This window comes from Dermacentor andersoni, unplaced genomic scaffold (genome assembly GCF_023375885.2).
Source record: "Dermacentor andersoni unplaced genomic scaffold, qqDerAnde1_hic_scaffold ctg00000039.1, whole genome shotgun sequence".
NCBI classification, from domain to species: Eukaryota; Metazoa; Arthropoda; class Arachnida; order Ixodida; family Ixodidae; genus Dermacentor; species Dermacentor andersoni.
Genome location: NW_027314752.1, coordinates 16467951 through 16488382, shown reverse-complemented (window position 1 = coordinate 16488382; position 20432 = coordinate 16467951). Strand labels below are relative to the sequence as shown.

General features: G+C 44.2%; 1 long non-coding RNA gene across 1 annotated transcript; it reads left to right on the top strand.

The window, feature by feature from the left end:
* The first annotated feature begins 4737 nt into the window (after positions 1-4737).
* On the top strand, positions 4738-19763 carry LOC126527980 (uncharacterized). The gene is made up of 3 exons (XR_011891313.1): positions 4738-4817; positions 13821-14034; positions 19567-19763. It is a non-coding gene; the product is annotated as an uncharacterized lncRNA (long non-coding RNA).
* The last annotated feature ends 669 nt before the right edge of the window (positions 19764-20432 follow it).

The window sequence follows — 20432 nt, the reverse complement described above, 5'->3', positions numbered from 1 at the left end:
TCATGTTTGCGAAATTCGTTGGGGTTAAGGGCCAGTCGCCGTGCCAGAACCCCAAACACTTAGCCCAGTTCACAGCACTCCCGCTCACAGAACAAAAGTCTTTCACAATTTGAACCACGACACGAACGCTTTCGTAGTCAGCACAGAATACGGCAATGTCATCAGCATACGCGAGAATGCGGACCTCCGCCGCATGCAAACGAAAACCATGAACGCTGTTGCTTTCAATAACGCTCAAAGAAAAAGGTTCAATATACAAACAAAAAAGCAATGGTGACAGGGGGCAACCCTGACGCACAGAGCGTTGCACTTGGATGCGCGCTCCCACCCCCTTATTTACTAACAACCGCGTCGTGCATCCTCTGTACGCCATGGCTACGCCTTGGCAGATGACTGATCCGACATTAACGTGCTCTAAAACAGAGAACAAGAGGTCATGCGGCACCCTGTCGAAGGCTTTCTCTAGATCGAGCTGGAGCATTGCGATGCTTTCATGCAAAGCGTCGCAACACTCGAGCACGGACCGGGCTGTGTGTATGTTGGTATATATGGTGCGACCTTTGATACCACAGGTCTGATGTGGTCCCACTAATTCTTGCATCACGGCTTGGAGTCTTTTAGCCAGAATTTTCATGAAGATCTTGTAGTCTACATTAGTCAGGGATATGGGTCGGTAAGCGGTAACCTGTCGCAGTCTAGCTTCATCTTCGCTTTTTGGTATTAAAATTGTATGGGATGTTAAAAATGAAGGAGGAAGCATATCCTTGTCATAAGCCTCATTAAACAGTGTGGCTTATGACAAGGATACGCACTTATCTTTCAGCGTACATTTTGGCTATGTCAACAGTAAAAACCACGGTCTGCGTAGCTGTTTACATTTGTGTTTTAAAAGCCAAGATGCGGGTTCCCTCCACCACGTCAGCTGCCGCATCTCTAGAAGAGCACAAGTGTTGTTACCATCGACAGGTGGTAACAACATCGTGGAGTGATAGAACATCGATTTTGCTGTACGATATACATATTGAATAAGAAATTCTGAAATAGACAACGGTGACCGGGGACATTGTTAGGGTTGTTACTGCTAATTTCGACAGTTGTCTATCGCTCTTTACACTTTTGAGCGCGCACATAATTCGTGTGCTCAACGCAAAATAGCTACGTAAACACTCGTGGATGAGTCTTCATTCTGACAGCATAGTGGCTTCTCACGGCAGCGCTGTACCAGATTAATGAGACCCGAGCGAGACAGGTTTTCACGCAACTTTGTGGAATAACCGAAAACTTCTTTTCCGCTTCGCATAAGCTTGTGAAATAATTCTGGGAAATTAACTAATGTGTCAGTGTAACCGCACATGTAAGTCCACAGGCTTGTGTGCCACATCTTACCAAATAAAACAAAACGGATAAGCAGCCATTCCCGCAGATGGTATGATCTTGATCAGCGGCCGATTTTGAGGAGGCGGGTAGGTGCCGCGTCGTCATGGCACAATTATAACAATTGGCCACGTCGACTTTAATACCGGTGTCGGTGCTGTCAGCATTGCCGGCTTGAGAGAAGCACGGTTGAATAGCGCGCAAGAGAAAAGTACAGTGCACACCACCGATGCGAAACTGACAATTTTAAATGGCAGCGACGGAAAGCGCTTCTGTTGCGACTTCAGAACTCTTGGCGGTCGCGACCGAATGTTTCTGTTGCGACGTCAGAATTGCTGTCGTAACGTCACAGTCGCTGTCATGATAGAAAGCTGTTGTTCCGACTTCAGAACTCTTGTTGTCGCGACAGAACGTTTCTGTTGCGACTTCAGAGATCTTGGTCTTTGCGACAGAATGCTTCTGCTGCGACATCAGAATTTCTGTCGTAACGTCAGGAATGTCTGTCAACTACGGAAACGTGAGGAACTTCTGTCGTACAACAGAAATTTCTCTAGTTGCGACATGAATTCCTGTTGTCTTTTTCAACTGGGGTACCTTGTGGATTCTATCGCAGACGCAAGTAAATCACAAAGCTAATGAAGAAACACTGAATAAAACCGTGCACAAGCAGCCGCGTCAATTCGCAGGAATGCACGGTAGCACTTGGCTGCGAACATATTGTACACCGCCGCACATTTCTGGCACCCACCACATAGAACACATTCACGCGGCAGAGACATGTGGTTTTTTCGAGGAATATTCGTGGGCCGCACGATAAATACAGAAGGCATGGACGACCGGAGCGCAATACGCACACATTCACCACACCAACACGAAAGCAATGCGGATGACACGGGTGTAACCCGCGCCACACGAGCGATTAATCCTCGTAGATTTGATGCTTTCTGACTGAATAAGTTACAACGCGCACGGAAACATCGCACACTGGACGTGTACCTCCGAGATCATGTCAACAATTTCTAATGCTGCAATAGAGGGTGACGAAAGCAACAAGTCGTTTAAAACGAAGTGACGGCGCAGGCAGCACGGGCCAATGCACGGGCAGTAGCGCAAGGCGTCGTGGGTGGGCATGGATGGGCTTCAAAACAGCTGAAAGTAGGCGGCAAACTTTCCGGAAGGGAGCAATGGGAGACCTGGCTCGCCAGCCTCGACCAGGCGCGGCGGACCGCACAAGCCAGTGGAGTTCTGGGCTAGGGGCTCCACCCCCTCGCTTTCCACACGTTTTTTTTACTTTTTTTACTAAACCTTTTTATATATATTTCTTCAAATTAAAGCCCAGAGAAGGCTTCCTAAGAATGGCATACGCGAATCTCGAAGGCCATCTTTTTACTGCCCGCATGCGACGGAAGCTACTGGAAATCGAAAATACGTCATAGAATTTCTTTCTGCGCTAAAGTATAGCAGATAATATAACCTGTGCGATGGTTGTTTATGTATTGCAACATCTATATGTAGTTCGGCGCAACAAGGCACAAAGCGAGTGTGTGCTGGTTATTATTTTAGTCATCGCAGAGGCCAAACAAACTCCCCATTTCACAGGTGGCGCCACCCACCGCTTCGTTTCAAAGAGGTTGCTCATAGTATCCATCCACCAGTCTTGTTCCCTTGTTTACATGTGCTGTCGGTCGTACGGGTTGCTACGATGTGTTTGTTTGATCGTGTTTTTGCGTTTGCTGTAATGAATTGCGACTTAGTTCGCGTGCACAAAAGTGCCAGAAGATAGCTTGTGTCTCGCTGCAAACTCGCGGTATGCGTGGTGCGCCAGGCAAACGTGGACCAACGATTTTCATGCCATGGAGTGCGTTCCCTTTGTCCGTGGTGGTTGTGGAGAGTTCGGTGGACGCCGCAAAGAAATGATGCGCATTATTAGCGTTCCGCAGGTCGTCCACTACGCAACGGCATGTGTGCGGGAATAACTTTGCAGCTCCGGCAACTTGGAGGGCGCTTTTCGACAGCATCATACCATTTAACAGGTGAGTACACGCATGCTGTGCTTGCTTCTCGTGTGTGCATAGAGTGCCTTGCGAGCGTATAAGAAATCGAACTCTCACGACGACATTGACTGTGCCGATGCTTGCTGAGCGTTGGTTGACATAATTTGCTTGCGCAAGTTTATTGGCTTAATGCTAAATTGAAAATCTTGGTGAGCGCTTCCTTCCGGTGAGAGGGATTAGGTTCGGCAACAGTCCTCATTTGCGCGAGCTGCCACTTTTCTGCTGACGTTGGATAATAAAGACTCATCTGCCTCTTTACCTATTCTTACTGCAATGACGTTTCCTCTCTTACTTATGCTTCGAGGTTGTAAATAATGTCTGTTTACGCGATTGTCGGTTTGTGAGCAGTTATTGGGAAAAAGTATAAACACCATGCAAGTGATCTTGCGCGCGACAGCGACGCGATGTAGATGGCTGTCGCGCTCGCTCGTTCCCTACAAGTCGTACCCCATGCGAGCAGTCTTGCGCGCGACAGAGACGCGATGTAGATGACTGTCGCGCTAGCTCGTTCCGTACAAGTCGTACCCTATGCGAGCGACGACATTGAGAGCCGACTCCCCGGTGTTGCCGGTATGAGGGCAACAAATACGCGCCAAAAGTGTGCTTTATTAATTTAGGTTGCTGTGTTTTACTCAAAGGAGCAGCGTAAAACATTTCTTTAAAGTCTTGCAGTAGGTTCTTAACCTTGCACGTATCAAAATAGTCGTTTGCTTGTTCCGTGCCACAAGCGGTAGTACTCGACTGATGTACATCCAGTTCCGGCTTCGCGCTATTGTCTGTTCGCTCATAGCACTTCTGGGCGACGAGCGACGAATTCTAGATTTCCAGAACCAGGCGACAAGAACGAGCGATATGTTCGCGCGACGGCCCGTTTTCTCGCTCAAAGCCGTCGCGCGTCGCCGTCGCGCACAAGATCTCCCTCATAGGCTTCGGGCAAAAAAATTTAAGCAATTACGGCTTGCTACTACTACAGCTTACATTTTGAGACAAGGTGTTTTGACATAACTTTGACATAACTAGAGATGACAAGGGAAAGTTGCTTAACTGATAGAAAAAAATGAATTGTTACGTAAACAAACATTTGTTTGTAATGTACTGTAGCTGTAGGTCTTAAAAATTTTATTGTCATGAAGAGGTCCCTATTATCACAATATTCATCAGTAACTTTGACATTGTGCTCTGTTCCCACCCTGCAGTGGTGCAAACATTGTTTTTGTGACTTTTTCTGTGCTCCTTGCATGTGTTCACGATGACTTCTTTAATGTGCCACTGCTATAAGTTAACACAGAACCTATCTTGCAGTGGCAAGGCCGTGACCAACAACAGTGTCCACGTCAGGGAGGAGCTATGGCTGCAGCAGCGCTGTGTGTAATCGGATGGTCTGGTCAGGTATGACTGAAGTGTATGTGTTTGCAAAAGTAGGATCTCGGTATCATTCGTCAATAAGTTTATGGACATATTATTCAGAAGTGCTTACTAGAGAAGCTAAATATCTGCTCAACTTTATTCAACTTGCTGCTTATTTGTGTTTGTAGACATTATGTACACATTACCTTGTTCACTTTAAAACTAGACCTAACATGTCTTGAGGTTTATTTTTTCTTGCATCAATCACTTGGCTGCGCGTTACATTTTATTTTTCTTAGTACACATTATATCTACCTCTTGTTATTTTGTTTTATTGATTTGAAACTTTCCTGTGTTATACCTTTTATATCCACTTTCTTTTGTTTAGGCTACACACTTGTGCAGTTTCTGCACACGTAAGGATTAAAAGTGTAATGGGCCAAATATGTCACAGGTCTAAGCATGCAGCATGCTTACCATTGTTTAACATTGGTATTACAATTATTGTGATGGTTACTTGCACGAACAAGACTAATTGAAAAAAGTTGGACATGACAGTGCAGACTTCAACTTACAAGCTTTATTTAGAAAACACACAATGAGGCCCCACCTTATGCTCAAAAATATCTGCAGACAGATGCATAAATAAATGTGCCACATGGGAGGAAACCAACTGCGCAACGAAGCCAATACTGCCACAACAAGCCATTACAAAGCATTCAGCAGGGTCTTCTCAAGGTACAACAAACACTCCTTTATCAGTGAGTTCCAGTGAAGGAGTGCTTACACATTCATCAGCAGCCTTTGAAATGCCAAACACCGAATATTTCCTTATCTAACTGCCTGCCAAACCGTCTGAGCACTTGCTTGTTTTGAAAACACAGGTAGCATTTACGAGCACATCTTCGGCAGTGGTCAGCCAAATGGGCAGTGCCTGCTAGAGCGTTTGCAGCGTTCCGGTGCTCCCTAAGCCTCTCAGTCAAGAACCTGCCCTTTTGTCCAATACAGCACTTTCTACAGGGAAGTGAAATTTTGTATACCACCCCCACATTGCAGTTAAAAAAGTGGGTGACATGCTCCTTTGTGCATGTACCCTGATTCCCGGCGTTGCTTACCAACCTGCACATTCTTGCGAGCTCTAGTGGCGCTGAAGAAAACACCTACACTGCACTGGCTTGCCACATTGTTTAGGTAGTGGGACACCCCATGTACAGATGGCACAGCCACAGAGCGCCCACTGGGATGTGCGTTATTGCACCGAGCAGCTGCCAGATCTGTTTTTACCTCTTTAATGAGGCTCCCAGTAATTGACACCAAGGTGTTATCGAGATACCCGGCCCTACATAAATGGCTCGCTTGTTGCTGAGCGCTGAGGAAACCTGGTGCACAAGATTTAACCAGAACAGCTCTCGAGCAGCTAGGAGCTATGCATCTTTTAACATGGAGTATGCCAAACGGTGGTCGAGCAAGGGCTTCTTTTTCCTAAAAGAGTATATATAATAAGGGAAAGTATGATTTAAAATTATACGAATATCGAATGATTGCAGGTGATCATCTTCTGGCAACTCATGTGTGAACTTGAGTCCTACTGAACACTGTTCGAAAACACCCACAATGTTTTTAACAGCAAAGCCAGCACAACAAGAAAGTCATTGGCACTACCACATTGCCCACTGGACGTGCAGTAATGCATATCCCAGTGGTAGCCGTGCAGCTCTGCCATACATACACAGGGTGTCCCACCGCCTAGAAGAAAGGTGGCGAACAAGTTTGGTGTAGGCATTTTTTCAGCACCGCTAACGCTCACAAGAATATGCAAGTTGGTAAACATTGCCGAGCGTCAAGGTACATGCACTAAGGAGCATGTCACCTGCTTTGTTAACTGAAATGTAGTGGTGGTATACTACATTGCGCTTCCCTGTGGAAAGTGGTATATTGAACGAACAGGTGCCTGAATGAGTGGCTTGGGGAGTACCGGAACGCTGTAAATGCTCTCACAGGCACTGGCTACTTGGCTGATCACTGTTGAAGTACCCATAAATGCTCCCCATGTTTTCATAACACACAAGTGCTCAGTCAGTTTGCCAGGCAGTTATATAGGGAAATGTTTGAGGTGTTTTGCATTTCGAAAGCTGCTGATGAATGCATAAGCACTCCATCACTGGTACTAGCTGATAAATAAGTGTTGTGTCTTCAGAAAAATCTGGTGAATGCTTTGTAATCGCTTCTTGTGGATGCTTATCAGCTTCTATGTGCATTTGGTTATCCCCTATGTGGCACATTCGTTTATGCATCTGTCTCCACCTTAACTGAGCATGCGGTGGCCTGTTTGCATGTTTCTTCTGAATAAAGCTTGTCAGTTGAAGTCTACTGCTTTGACTAGTCCGACCTTTATTCCATTCGCCTTGTTTGTGCTAGTAGCTATGTCACAGGAGCTGTGTCAATGCCAACTAGCCCAGCCTTCTGCATTAATTTCCCAATTATTTCTCAAGTTCCCAGAACAATGGACACGAGCTTGAATTTCTTTAAATGGTACATGAAGGCCAGTATTCACTGTGCTGTAAGTACTACAGCAGTGAGGAGTTTTCTAGTAAGCTTGCTTTCTTTCTCTACATTTTTTTATACTCTTCTTAAGCTATACCCATTCATGCAAGTAGGCATTGTGGCAGAGTCTGTGCCCAGTTGCATCGTTTTCGACTTTGTCTATACTGCATAGACCACATAGTTGGTACATAGTTCAGTCTATTGATGCAATCTCATTAAATAAGCATGCAGTTTTGCACATGCAAGATTGCCTGCTCGCTATTGCTAAAGCATTTGCTGGTTATTGCTATGTTGCTCATCAAGTGAACTTGATTTCAACAGCACCACACAGAACATCTGCTTGGCAGTGGTGTAATTTTAATAGTGATTATCAGCCAACAAGCTCTAAGTCTACAGCTGTCCAGAAATAATTCTATTACTTTGGGTCTCTCCACATATTTGGTTAGCACAGTGGGCAGTTTTCTATTTATTCTGCTTGTTGCTGTTCAGGTGAGAATATTTTCAACTCGCAAGTACAAAGTGGAATGCTGTCAAAAGCCTTTGATTACTGGGCAAATCAATTGGAAGCATTGTACGTAATCCAAAAAGTATTTTTCACAAAATACTAGTGTCAAGAACAAGCATCATATGCACTGCAACTCATGGTTTTATGTTGGTATGCAGGTATCTCAAGCTAAGGGTGCTTGTGCATGTATTTTCCACATATTAGCTAATGCTTTAGCTACATGAAACTGCCTATGTTGTGGCTGCTGAATTCAAATTTGTGGTTGATGAACCTGCTTGTTTTTGATGTGCACTTACATTTCTGTTGTTTCTTAAGGGTTGTAGCCATGTGACAACTGATGTATTGCAGCAATGTCAAAGGTAGCTTGCACTCATTATTGCTACAGTGTGCCCACAGACACCTGTTTCCGTATTTGTGCATTTTCTGAGAACCAGTCGTATCCTCTAGGTAAAATTTGTAGTGTCGTTTTGAGTTTGCCAGTCAGCTCACATAACTCTTGAGGACAAAATTTACACAGTGAAGGAAGGGAGACCATACAACATGACCAGTGATGACTGAATATTTTGATAGAAGGAATAAAAACACTGAATGTGTGCTTATATTGTGCACAAGTTCCTTCAGAAGGAAAATGTGAGTTGTAATACAAAGGCAAAAAATCATAATAAACAGTATTTGCGTAAAAAAAGGTGAATAGTCAGACTAATTTCTATCCCTTGTCATCTAGAAAGGGCGCCTTTTTTCATGCATTCATAATGGGGGCTTGCTCACACGTCTTGTGGTATGCCTCTGATTTCTCTTGTCAATTTTTCACCGTGGGTGGAAACAGATAAACTAATTTAATCTGGCCTAAAGCCCTATCGCGGCAATGCACGGCCAAGTCATACGAGCATGCCGGTCTTCTCAGTAAAATGTGGTGATTTCTTTGGTACATATTTAGTTCCTGGCCTGTCAGCTTCCTAACATTGGAATGCAGTACACTCCCCCTAACACGCACTAGACATATTTCGTGGTATGTTTAACCAAGCGTACCTCGCTTGCCTGCTTGCTTTTCTCAGTTCACTTGTGGACTGTGCTGCATACCTGCCTACTTTATTTTTTCGCTCGAAATATGTGTGCATAGCATTTCACAAGCGCATTGAGAATGACGTCCAGGCAAAGGAGATTTGTATAAATTACCACTAAATATGTCTTGTGTCCGTCATTAGTAGTGTAGTCTATGCCTCTGTTCATGTGTATGTTTGGTCAAATGTACAGGGTCGTCAACTCTTGGCACGAACACGACTCAGCGTGACCACGCCCCGCGAAGTGCCAGCGTGCATGGCGCAGGGGGGATGTGGAGCTTCGTGTCATCTGCTAAGTGCGGGAGCATGCCATGCTTTAGCGGATGACACACGACATGAAGTCCCACCTCTAAGCCCCTGTGCGCCTGCGCCGCTTAGCTCCGTAACACAGCCATGCCATGCGCGCTGGCAACCCGCAGAGTTCGGCCACTCTGCACCATCTTCGTACTAAGAATCATCATCATCATCATCAGCCTGGTTACGCCCACTGCAGGGCAAAGGCCTCTCCCATACTTCTCCAACAACCCCGGTCATGTACTAATTGCGGCCATGCCGTCCCTGCAAACTTCTTAATCTCATCCGCCCACCTAACTTTCTGCCGTCCCCTGCTACGCTTCCCTTCCCTTGGGATCCAGTCCGTAACCCTTAATGACCATCGGTTATCTTCCCTCCTCATTACATGTCCTGCCCATGCCCATTTCTTTTTCTTGATTTCAACTAAGATGTCATTAACTCGCGTTTGTTCCCTCACCCAATCTGCTCTTTTCTTATCCCTTAACGTTACACCTATCATTCTTCTTTCCATAGCTCGTTGCGTCGTCCTCAATTTGAGTAGAACCCTTTTCGTAAGCCTCCAGGTTTCTGCCCCGTAGGTGAGTACTGGTAAGACACAGCTATTATACACTTTTCTCTTGAGGGATAATGGCAACCTGCTGTTCATGATCTGAGAATGCCTGCCAAACGCACCCCAGCCCATTCTTATTCTTCTGATTATTTCCGTCTCATGATCCGGATCCGCCGTCACTACCTGTCCTAAGTAGATGTATTCCCTTACGACTTCCAGTGCCTCGCTGCCTATTGTAAATTGCTGTTCTCTTCCGAGACTGTTAAACATTACTTTAGTTTTCTGCAGATTAATTTTTAGACCCACTCTTCTGCTTTGCCTCTCCAGGTCAGTGAGCATGCATTGCAATTGGTCCCCTGAGTTACTAAGCAAGGCAATATCATCAGCGAATCGCAAGTTACTAAGGTATTCTCCATTAATTTTTATCCCCAATTCTTCCCAATCCAGGTCTCTGAATACCTCCTGTAAACACGCTGTGAATAGCATTGGAGAGATTGTATCTCCCTGCCTGACGCCTTTCTTTATTGGGATTTTGTTGCTTTCTTTATGGAGGACTACGGTGGCTGTGGAGCCGCTATAGATATTTTTCAGTATTTTTACATACGGCTCGTCTACACCCTGATTCCTTAATGCCTCCATGACTGCTGAGGTTTCGACAGAATCAAACGCTTTCTCATAATCAATGAAAGCTATATATAAGGGTTGGTTATATTCCGCACATTTCTCTATCACCTGATTGATAGTGTGAATATGATCTATTGTTGAGTAGCCTTTACGGAATCCTGCCTGGTCCTTTGCTTGACAGAAGTCTAAGGTGTTCCTGATTCTATTTGCGATTACCTTAGTAAATATTTTGTAGGCAACGGACAGTAAGCTGATCGGTCTATAATTTTTCAAGTCTTTGGCGTCCCCTTTCTTATGGATTAGGATTATGTTAGCGTTCTTCCAAGATTCCGGTACGCTCGACGTCATGAGGCATTGCGTATACAGGGTGGCCAGTTTCTCTAGAACAATCTGCCCGCCATCCTTCAACAAATCTGCTGTTACCTGATCCTCCCCAGCTGCCTTCCCCCTTTGCATTTCTCCCAAGGCTTTCTTTACTTCTTCCGGCGTTACCTTTGGGACTTCGAATTCCTCTAGACTATTTTCTCTTCCATTATCGTCGTGGGTGCCACTGGTACTGTATAAATCTCTATAGAACTCCTCAGCCACTTGAACTATCTCATCCATATTAGTAATGATATTGCCGGCTTTGTCTCTTAACGCATACATCTGATTCTTGCCAATTCCTAGTTTCTTCTTCACTGTTTTTAGGCTTCCGCCGTTCCTGAGAGCATGTTCAATTCTATCCATATTATACTTCCTTATGTCAGCTGTCTTACGCTTGTTGATTAACTTCGAAAGTTCTGCCAGTTCTATTCTAGCTGTAGGGTTAGAGGCTTTCATACATTGGCGTTTCTTGATCAGATCTTTCGTCGCCTGCGATAGTTTACTGGTATCCTGCCTAATCGAGTTACCACCGACTTCCATTGCACACTTCTTAATGATGCCCACAAGATTGTCGTTCATTGCTTCAACACTAAGGTCCTCTTCCTGAGTTAAAGCCGAATACCTGTTCTGTAGCTTGATCTGGAATTCCTCTATTTTCCCTCTTACCGCTAACTCATTGATCGGCTTCTTATGTACCAGTTTCTTCCGTTCCCTCCTCAGGTCTAGGCTAATTCGAGTTCTTACCATCCTGTGGTCACTGCAGCGCACCGTGCCGAGCACGTCCACATCTTGTATGATGCCAGGGTTAGCGCAGAGTATGAAGTCTATTTCATTTCTAGTCTCGCCGTTCGGGCTCCTCCACGTCCACTTTCGGCTATCTCGCTTGCGAAAGAAAGTATTCATTATCCTCATATTATTCTGTTCCGCAAACTCGACTAATAACTCCCCCCTGCTATTCCTAGTGCCTATGCCATATTCCCCCACTGCCTTGTCTCCAGCCTGCTTCTTGCCTACCTTGGCATTAAAGTCGCCCATTAGTATAGTGTATTTGGTTTTCACTCTACCCATCGCCGATTCCACGTCTTCATAGAAGCATTCGACTTCCTGGTCATCATGACTGGATGTAGGGGCGTAGACCTGTACAATCTTCATTTTGTACCTCTTATTAAGTTTAACAACAAGACCTGCCACCCTCTCGTTAATGCTATAGAATTCCTGTATGTTGCCAGCTATATTCTTATTAATCAGGAATCCGACTCCTAGTTCTCTTCTTTCCTCTAGGCCGCGGTAGCACAGGACGTGCCCGCTTTTTAGCACTGTATATGCTTCTTTTGGCCTCCTAACTTCACTGAGCCCTATTATATCCCATTTACTGCCCTCTAATTCCTCCAATAGCACTGCTAGACTCGCCTCACTAGATAACGTTCTAGCGTTAAACGTTGCCAGGTTCATATTCCAATGGCGGCCTGTCCGGAATGGACTAAGAATGGACGGTCTTGTATATGGGGCAGACTGGCCGGTGTATAACCATGTGCCCAGGAGAGCACCATTATTCACTCAAGGGACAAGCATGCTCGTCCCACTTGACAATGCATTGACACAACTGGTGATGCACGCCAGATTTAGATTGTTCATCTCTTTTGTTTACTTAAGGCAACCGATTGATCAACATCACTGAGGCATACCATTTAAAAAAGAGGGACACCTGTCAGCAAGTGCTCATTATGATTGCATTACAAAGAGGAATACTATCTAAATGACACGGAATAGTGATCACTCCGTGCTTATTTGTTATATTTTTGTGCAAGTACTGTTTATCATGATTTTGTACATTTGTATTGCAACTTGTGCCCTTTGTCTTAAAAGATTGCTTGTGCAGTGCAAGAGCACACGCAGTATAAATATTATCTTTAATTTTTGCATCAAAATTAATGTTGAATTGGTAGCTTTTGTGTCCTGTTGTCTTCTTTCTGTCCCTTGTATCACTCAAAAGGTAAACATTAACGTACACCAACTTTCTTAATTACTTGCCCGTCAGTGTTGATAAACATGAAATGGGGGGTTGTTTTCAGCCAGAATATTCTTACCATTTCTAATTTCCGGTCAGCATAGTGCTAATCCTTTGGCTTTTTATAAAGCGTGCTAATATGTACTTCTGATTAATGCAAAAGTTAGTTCTAGTTGGTGGTAGCTGAACTTGGACATCATGAAAAGTGCAAGGGCACACACACACACAAAGAGACACAGTCTGAACGGGCTCTAGGCATCAACTGAAGGGCTTAATGACAAAAAACAGCAACGCACATATTGCGCAAAAACCTACAAAAAGATGTAGAAGGTGCAATTGTCCCTAAAGAGAATTCCACTGCCGCTGTACTAGCGCTGTACTGTTACAACAAACATTGCAAACCTGGTCGCAGTAAAAGGAGCGTGCACACTGAGTTCTGAAGTTTGAAGTTGTGACGGGACTTGGCGCATTTGTCGCTGCAGTTTAGTCATGACGAAAATATAACTGCTGAGATGAGTGAGTGGTGCGAGTGGTTTTCAGAGCCCACAAGGGAATTCACTTGTTTTCAGCCATGCAAGAGCAATCATACTTTCAAGGCATGTCTCCAGTGTTCTTTAGAACAAGGCCATGTAGTGTGTGATGGTGGTGGCCAAAGCTTTGGAGACTGGCGCGCGTAGGTCTCTAGGTAACATGTGCTGCACTGTTCTCCGTGTGACACTGCAATTTTGGAGGCCTTGACGTCACTTGTTCTTGCACTGTTCTCTGCATGGTGGTGCGCCTATTTGAATCAATTGTTTCGCTTTCTCTGTTAATTTTATTATTGCAAGGTTAGACTGTACGAAATATGAGTGCTTGCTGCCCTTAAAATGGGAAAATTTTATTAGTTTATTCCTTTACTCAAAAATGAATTTCTTGGTGAGGTTGGGTTTAACCCCATTTTTTTTTAAAACTTGTTCGAGGGGCAGAAATTGGAAATTATAGAGTTGCATCAGAAATTGACGGACCTAATTAACCTATATCATATTGTTTTATACAAGTGTGTTTTAGTGTTAAGAATACTGCTCAGGAAAAAAACACTTCATATCTATTGCAGGTACAGATTGGTGTGGGATTTGTGATGCCACTCAACAAGTGGCATTACATATTCAAGTCTGCTTCCGGCGGAAAGTGCCCATTAGAGCTGGCATGGCACCTGTGGACACCAGTGCAAGCAGGTGAAAGCAGCGTGACTGGACAGGCCTGCCGGACAATGTGCCGCGCATCTGGGAAGCTTCCGGCAACACCGGAGAAAGTGGCTGCTTTGAAGAGTAAGTCAACAGTCACCTCATTTAAGAAACATAACTGCATATCTACAAGCTATCTGAATGAGTTAGCATTGCATGATGTATACAGAGCGACATGAAATGCCTAAGCAAGAATAAGGCAAGTGCCTATATGTATATCTTTTTCTTCTGCTGTATATGCACTGTGTCTCGACACACAATTTAAATGTCTCTGTGGGTATGAAAAGCAGAACAAGATAATTTCGGGATATGGGTTTCTTGCGAAAACCGCCCACAAAGTTTCCCCCATAATCAGTTTGAATTAAAAAACAATCAAGAAAGTCGGGTGGCTACACGAGCGGTTAATTTTGACAGGACCTTGATAGCTTGCATTCACCTGCTGCTCATTGTCTTAACAGAAGTGAACATTTAAGCACCTCATTGTCTTTGAAATTTCTAATGTAGACTTGGCATGCGTTATTGTAGCTTTTCACGCTGCAGCTTTCATTTCACTTTTTTGAAATAATGCTTCTCAAGAAAATTGGGTTCCGACAAAGCTTGGCAAATTGTATGGTCTAAAAGAAGCTTTTTAAACCACTGCCTTCCAAAGTGTTGACTGTGGTCACCTGATGTGCTGCTTTACAATCTGCAGCGTTCACAGCCATGCAATTTCAAAACACTATTCTGATTATTGGGATGTAAAAGTTATAAACAGGGATAAAGTGCCTCAGAAAGGGTGGCCAACGTTCCGTTAGGAGGACCTATCTTCTCAAAGGCTGCCTCGTCATCCTTGTCATGTTAGTTTTAAAGTGTTAGTAGAGTGACGTCACATGCAGTTGTCGGGAGTGGCTGGTTGTAAAGGGAGAGACTTGAAGGAGAATGAGTGTGGTCACCTGATGTCTGTAAGCATGATTCCTAAGATGTAGGAACAAGAGTGGGAGTGGGAAGGTTGGGAGAAAAGGAGAAAAAAAGAGACACCAAGAGGGAAAGAAAGAACAAGAAAAGAAAAAGAAGGGCATATGAGGGTGTTGGGGAAGCAAGAGGTTAGGGAGCATTCAGGGGTGTCTTTGGCAGCATGTTCTTGTGGCTTTAATGGAGCCGGTGAGGCGGTCAGTGCTCGAGTAACAAAAACAACCCGAAAAGACATTAGTTGAAAGAATGACTTGAGTAGCATAGCAGCAAGGCGTCGGATAATTTAAAAGGAGTTAAGATGGCAGCAAGGAGTCCAGAATGCAGTGCATAGGGTAGCTGAAAGGCATCGGCATGGTCTTTCTAGGGACGTTAGTCCCAGTAGCTCAACGTAGGTGTCGTCACAGCGGTATACAGAAGTGGCGATACCCTGTGTGGCTGAGGCACCGAAGAAGGTATCCTGGTGCCTGGGACTTTGGAATGTGTTGGTGAGGGTGTTTCGAAAAAATTTAATAAAGAACAGACAAATATGGGGGTGAACTGAAACTGGAATAACAAATAAGAGGGTGGCATGAGCAAAAGCGGGCGGAAGCAGATGTACATGGGAAAACATTTATGCGAACATATTTATGGGGATTCTACAGACTTCCTATTGCGCTGCACTGACAGGCCCCACACATACCTACGATACATAGACGACATATTCATAATATGGTGACACGGTCAAGACAGCCTAGATAAATATGTAGGATTTCTAAATTCTTTTCACCCAACAATAAAATTCACATCAAAATCTTCAATGGAGCGCATAAACTTTGTGGACACAACAATATACATTGACACTGGGAAACTAATGACAATGCTGTATGGAAACCTTTTGACAAACAACAGTACCTAGAATATACAAGCCACCATCAAGCCACATTGCAAAGAAGGCATCTTTAAAGGCCAAGCACATGGCTACGTCACATGTGTGTTGAAAACCAAGACTACATAGATAGACTTGATCACCTTAAAGAAACCCTATCAAACGGGAACCACCCAAAGAGTGCCCTTCAGAAAGCCTGCACCAATGCAACCAAACTTGACTGAGCCGAGGTGCTCAAGCCCCACCCTAGGATCACAAGAACAGCGCCTCTTACTACTAAATTCTCAAACACACTCCCAAACATGACCAACATCCTCAATAAATACTACCCAATTCTCACCAGCAACCAGAAACAAGATTTTTTACGCCCTACCCAGAGTAGTTTTGAGATTAAACACTATAATATTAAGGATATTCTTGTACGTGCCAAACTAAAAACAAAAACGAAGTTAGGAACCAGTCCCTGTGGCCGCCCGGGTACTCTACATGCGAACATATTTAATCTACTACTACAGTAATAAGTACAGCATCAAATTACTCAAACAAGGTAACTTCGAGTTTCATCTGCACATCAAGCAATGTAGTCTACTGTCTAGAATGTGACGCTTGTAGCAAATAATGCATAGGTAAGACAGGACAAAAAATTCATAAAAGACTGAACGGTCACCGCGCAGATACAAGACAATTTACCTAAAGCAGTAGCCAGCCACTTCCATGAACATGTCATATGTGACAAAGCAAGGCTCTATAGACCACAAATTTCCGCTCACCTCGCTAGAGGAAATATATGGAATCATACCTCATACACAAGTTTAAATGCCTACATCTAATGGGAATTAATTTAACACATAGCAGCTTAGAATCTTTAAAAACTTTAAAGCTGTAACTTAAATCGGAAAGCCTCATGTCATCAACCAAGGCACAAAACACATGGTGCCACCAGCTAAACCTAATTCTTAACCTCGCCTATTCCACCGTTTCTAATTTTTACCTGCTTACTACTCAATTTATTATATTTTTTCATGTTTTAATGTTTATATCAACTGTATGACCCCTTTTCCCATGTACACCTGCCTCCACCCGCTTTTGCTCATGTAACCCTCCTATTTCTTATTCCACTTTCAGTTCCCCCCTTTTGTCTGTTTTCTAGCATATTTTTTTAACACCCTCACCACCACAATCCAAAGTCCCAGATGCCAGGATACCTTTTTCTGCGCATCAGTCACACAGGGTATCACCAGCTCTATATACCACTGTGACGACACCTACGTTGAGCTACTGAGGCTGACATCCCTAAAACACCATGCCTCTGCCTGCCAGCTACCACATGCATTGCATACGAGACACCTTGTCGCCATCTTAACTTCAAAATTACCCGACGCGTTGCTGCTACGCTACTCAAGTCATTCTTTCAACTGATGTCTTTTGGGGTCTTTTTTGTTACTCGCACACTGACCGCCTGACCAGTTCTTCTAAAACGGCAGAAACATGCTGCCAATGACACTCCTGAATGCTCCCTAACCCCTCACTTCCTTAACACGCTCCCATGCCCTTCTTTTTCTTGTCTTTCTTTTTTTGCCTCTTGGCATCTCTTTTTTCTCCTTTTCTTTCGTTTCTTTTCTTGCCGCATTCCTATTCTCACGGTCTTGTGCCCTCGTCTTAGGAACCATGCTTACAGACGTCAGACGACAGCGCTCATTCTCTTTAAAGTCGCTCCCTTTACAACCAGCTGCCACTGACAACAACCGCACGTGACGACACCCTACTAGTCCTTTAAAACTAACATGCCAAGGCTGACCAGGCCGCTTTTGACAAAGATAGCTCCTATCGAAACATTGGCCAGCCTTTCTGAGGCACCTCATCCATATTTATAACCTTCATACCACAGTGTGCTATCCCATCTGTCAGCCGCTTTCTTGATTTTAGATGTTCTGATTATTGAAGTTTGTAAGATATGACCTATCAGCACTTTCGGCATACTTTCAGTGATCTCATTTTATTTAAGCATAAGAATGAGGAAAGAACTGCTACACAAAGAAAGCACCTCATACATAAGTCGCATGTACGCTCTGATCTGCATAGCTGATCTTGTTCTACGCAAAGCATCCTAAAGTTTTCATGCCTCTCGTCGGTGCCAAGAAAAGCAAGGTGCTGGGCATCATGCGGAATTCCAGCACTTTCCGCCAGCCTGGATTAGAAAGGACTATATAGTGTGGCTGTAACTGGCATTCTTCTGCCAAGATTCAATTGTTTTATGGATCAAAGTACCAGTTACTCTCGTAGTCACATCAACACTCTGCCGCAGATTTCATTTCCTACAGAAATGTGTTTTTTTTAAACAGACGAGCATGAAAGATTGTATTACGTTAAGGTGCTTCTTTAGGCATTTTTTACATTGAAGATGTAGGTTAGCTTAGCAAAGTAGCAATATGGAGATTGAAAAGTAGAACAAAAAAAAATGGCAGATCCCATGCACTGTGAGAATCGATGTACACGAAGCACACAGTGTTTGCTTTGATTGACAATAATTAACGGTGATGTTAATGGCAAGTTTATAATCTTTCAGCGTTTAGTCCAATACGAAAGTGGCGAGTTGATGTTAAGCGTTACCTTGCATGCACCACTTCTGTTTGTCTGCATAGTCCACAGAACACACAGGGAGATGTGTTTGCTTGAGGCGTTGTTGCGAGTCATTGTTCATAATCTCAGAGAGGGAATTGAGCATTGTCATTGCCTCACATGGCACACCGCATCATGGCAGAAATATTAAACTTTAATTGAATTATGAGGCTGTGCATACTTCAATTACGTATTGTAATTGTATGTATACAATGTATACATAAGTTCGCGGTCTGCACTACATTTCACTGCGTAGCGAAGACGGTCCTGTTCTGTGTGACGCTTCTTTCAAGTCTGGGTGTCCTCGACGTCGAGTGCGCGCCTTGCTGGCGCGTGTTAATGGGCTCCTTCTACATACATGGCCAACACACTGTTGAGATTCCAGCTCAAAGCGCTCTCTTCAGACTAAGGACGATTCTAATGTTTACACTATCACAGCCCAGCAACTGCATTTTTCTCGCATAGAAATTAAAACCAGCACAGCACGTGTGATACACACTAACGGTGAAATGCAGGGGCAGGAGCGCCGGTCAGGATGTGCAGAGGTGAGCGCCATCTGGTAATGTTGCAAGAAATCCAACGGCACGCATGACAAGACCTTAGCAGCTGCAGCGCCCGTAATGTTGGGAGAAGAGGCAAAAAAAGCTTCACTTTAAAACATTGGTTTGCTTGCAAGCCAGCCATTATACAGCTTTTACATGAAATCTTTTATGCCTATATGGCAAATGCTAAAGTTACGACTTCCTCACCAACTGCACGAGCAACAAGTAAAGATAACAAATGATAGAATGGACAAACCAGACAGTTTGCACCTTGCAGCTCTCCTACATGCGTTAGAGAAAGTGTAGCCAAATTGTGGCTCTCCAAATTTGACAGGAATTTGGGTGGTCGAAGAGCAGACAAATTATGCAAAATCAGAAGCCAAATATCCGCCCCATAAAGCTTTGAGTACAGCTCCCATGTAAATCTGCAAAACAATGTGATGCATGTATATGCATTCTCACTGCAAATAAATCTGTGCTGGCTTGCGCCCTGGGTAGCATGTTTGTGTGTAACATTTGCTGCATTTTGTTATCTGAAACTTTTGTTGAAGTGATTAGAGCAGATTTCCTTCATTCACTTATTGCTAGAAATCATTGGAAAAACAATTTACTTATATATTTATTGCACTCTCCTTTTAGACTGCCTGGAGAAATACATAAGTGACCATCCAATGATGCCACCTGCACCACATCCGGAGAACCACCTTGCTTCCCTGCGAAAGCACCTTTGGAGCTTTCTTTTACACAAGCAGGACGCCAGGGCAAGCGAGTGGAAAAGTAAATACAGTACAAGTCCAGTGATGCTTTTTCAATAAAGTGTGATGATATGCTACGTAGTATGGTGCTTTACAGATTGATTCGTTATGGCATGAAAATAGCTGCATCTTGGCAACACGTATATACAGACGGGACACTTCACAAGACTCAACATCACATAAAGATAGCCCGTCATGAGCTTCCGAATAGCAATGGTTGCTCCTTCAATTCATCACACAACTTGCCTTTGACGTGCTGCGCCCACGATGATATCCAACCCAGTGCCCATCGTGCCACCCATCACCCACCGTGCCGCCCAGCACCCACCGTGCCACCCAGCACCCACTGCCCAGCAACCACCATGCCGCCCAGCACCCGCCGTGCCCAGCAACCACCACGCCCAGCAACCACCATGCCCAGCACCCACCATGCCACCCGTCACCCAGCATGCCACCCACTACCATAATCCACCATGATGATGGATGATGGATTCCACTATGCCCAGCATCGGGCAAATTTTCAATAGGGATACTACATGAAAAATTGCATTTAACGAATTTGCTTGCCCGGATTTTCTTTCGCGATATTAAAGGAAATCTTCCGTCTTGATGAACAAAGGAAGGTTATTGAATAGGTCGTGCGACATGAAACCTGAAAGGTTGTCTTGAGAGAAACGCAATGGCGCTTCCTTGAAGAGAAAATGTTCAGAATTTTAAATCACGCAGCTATGAGGCGTTGCTGTGGAATAC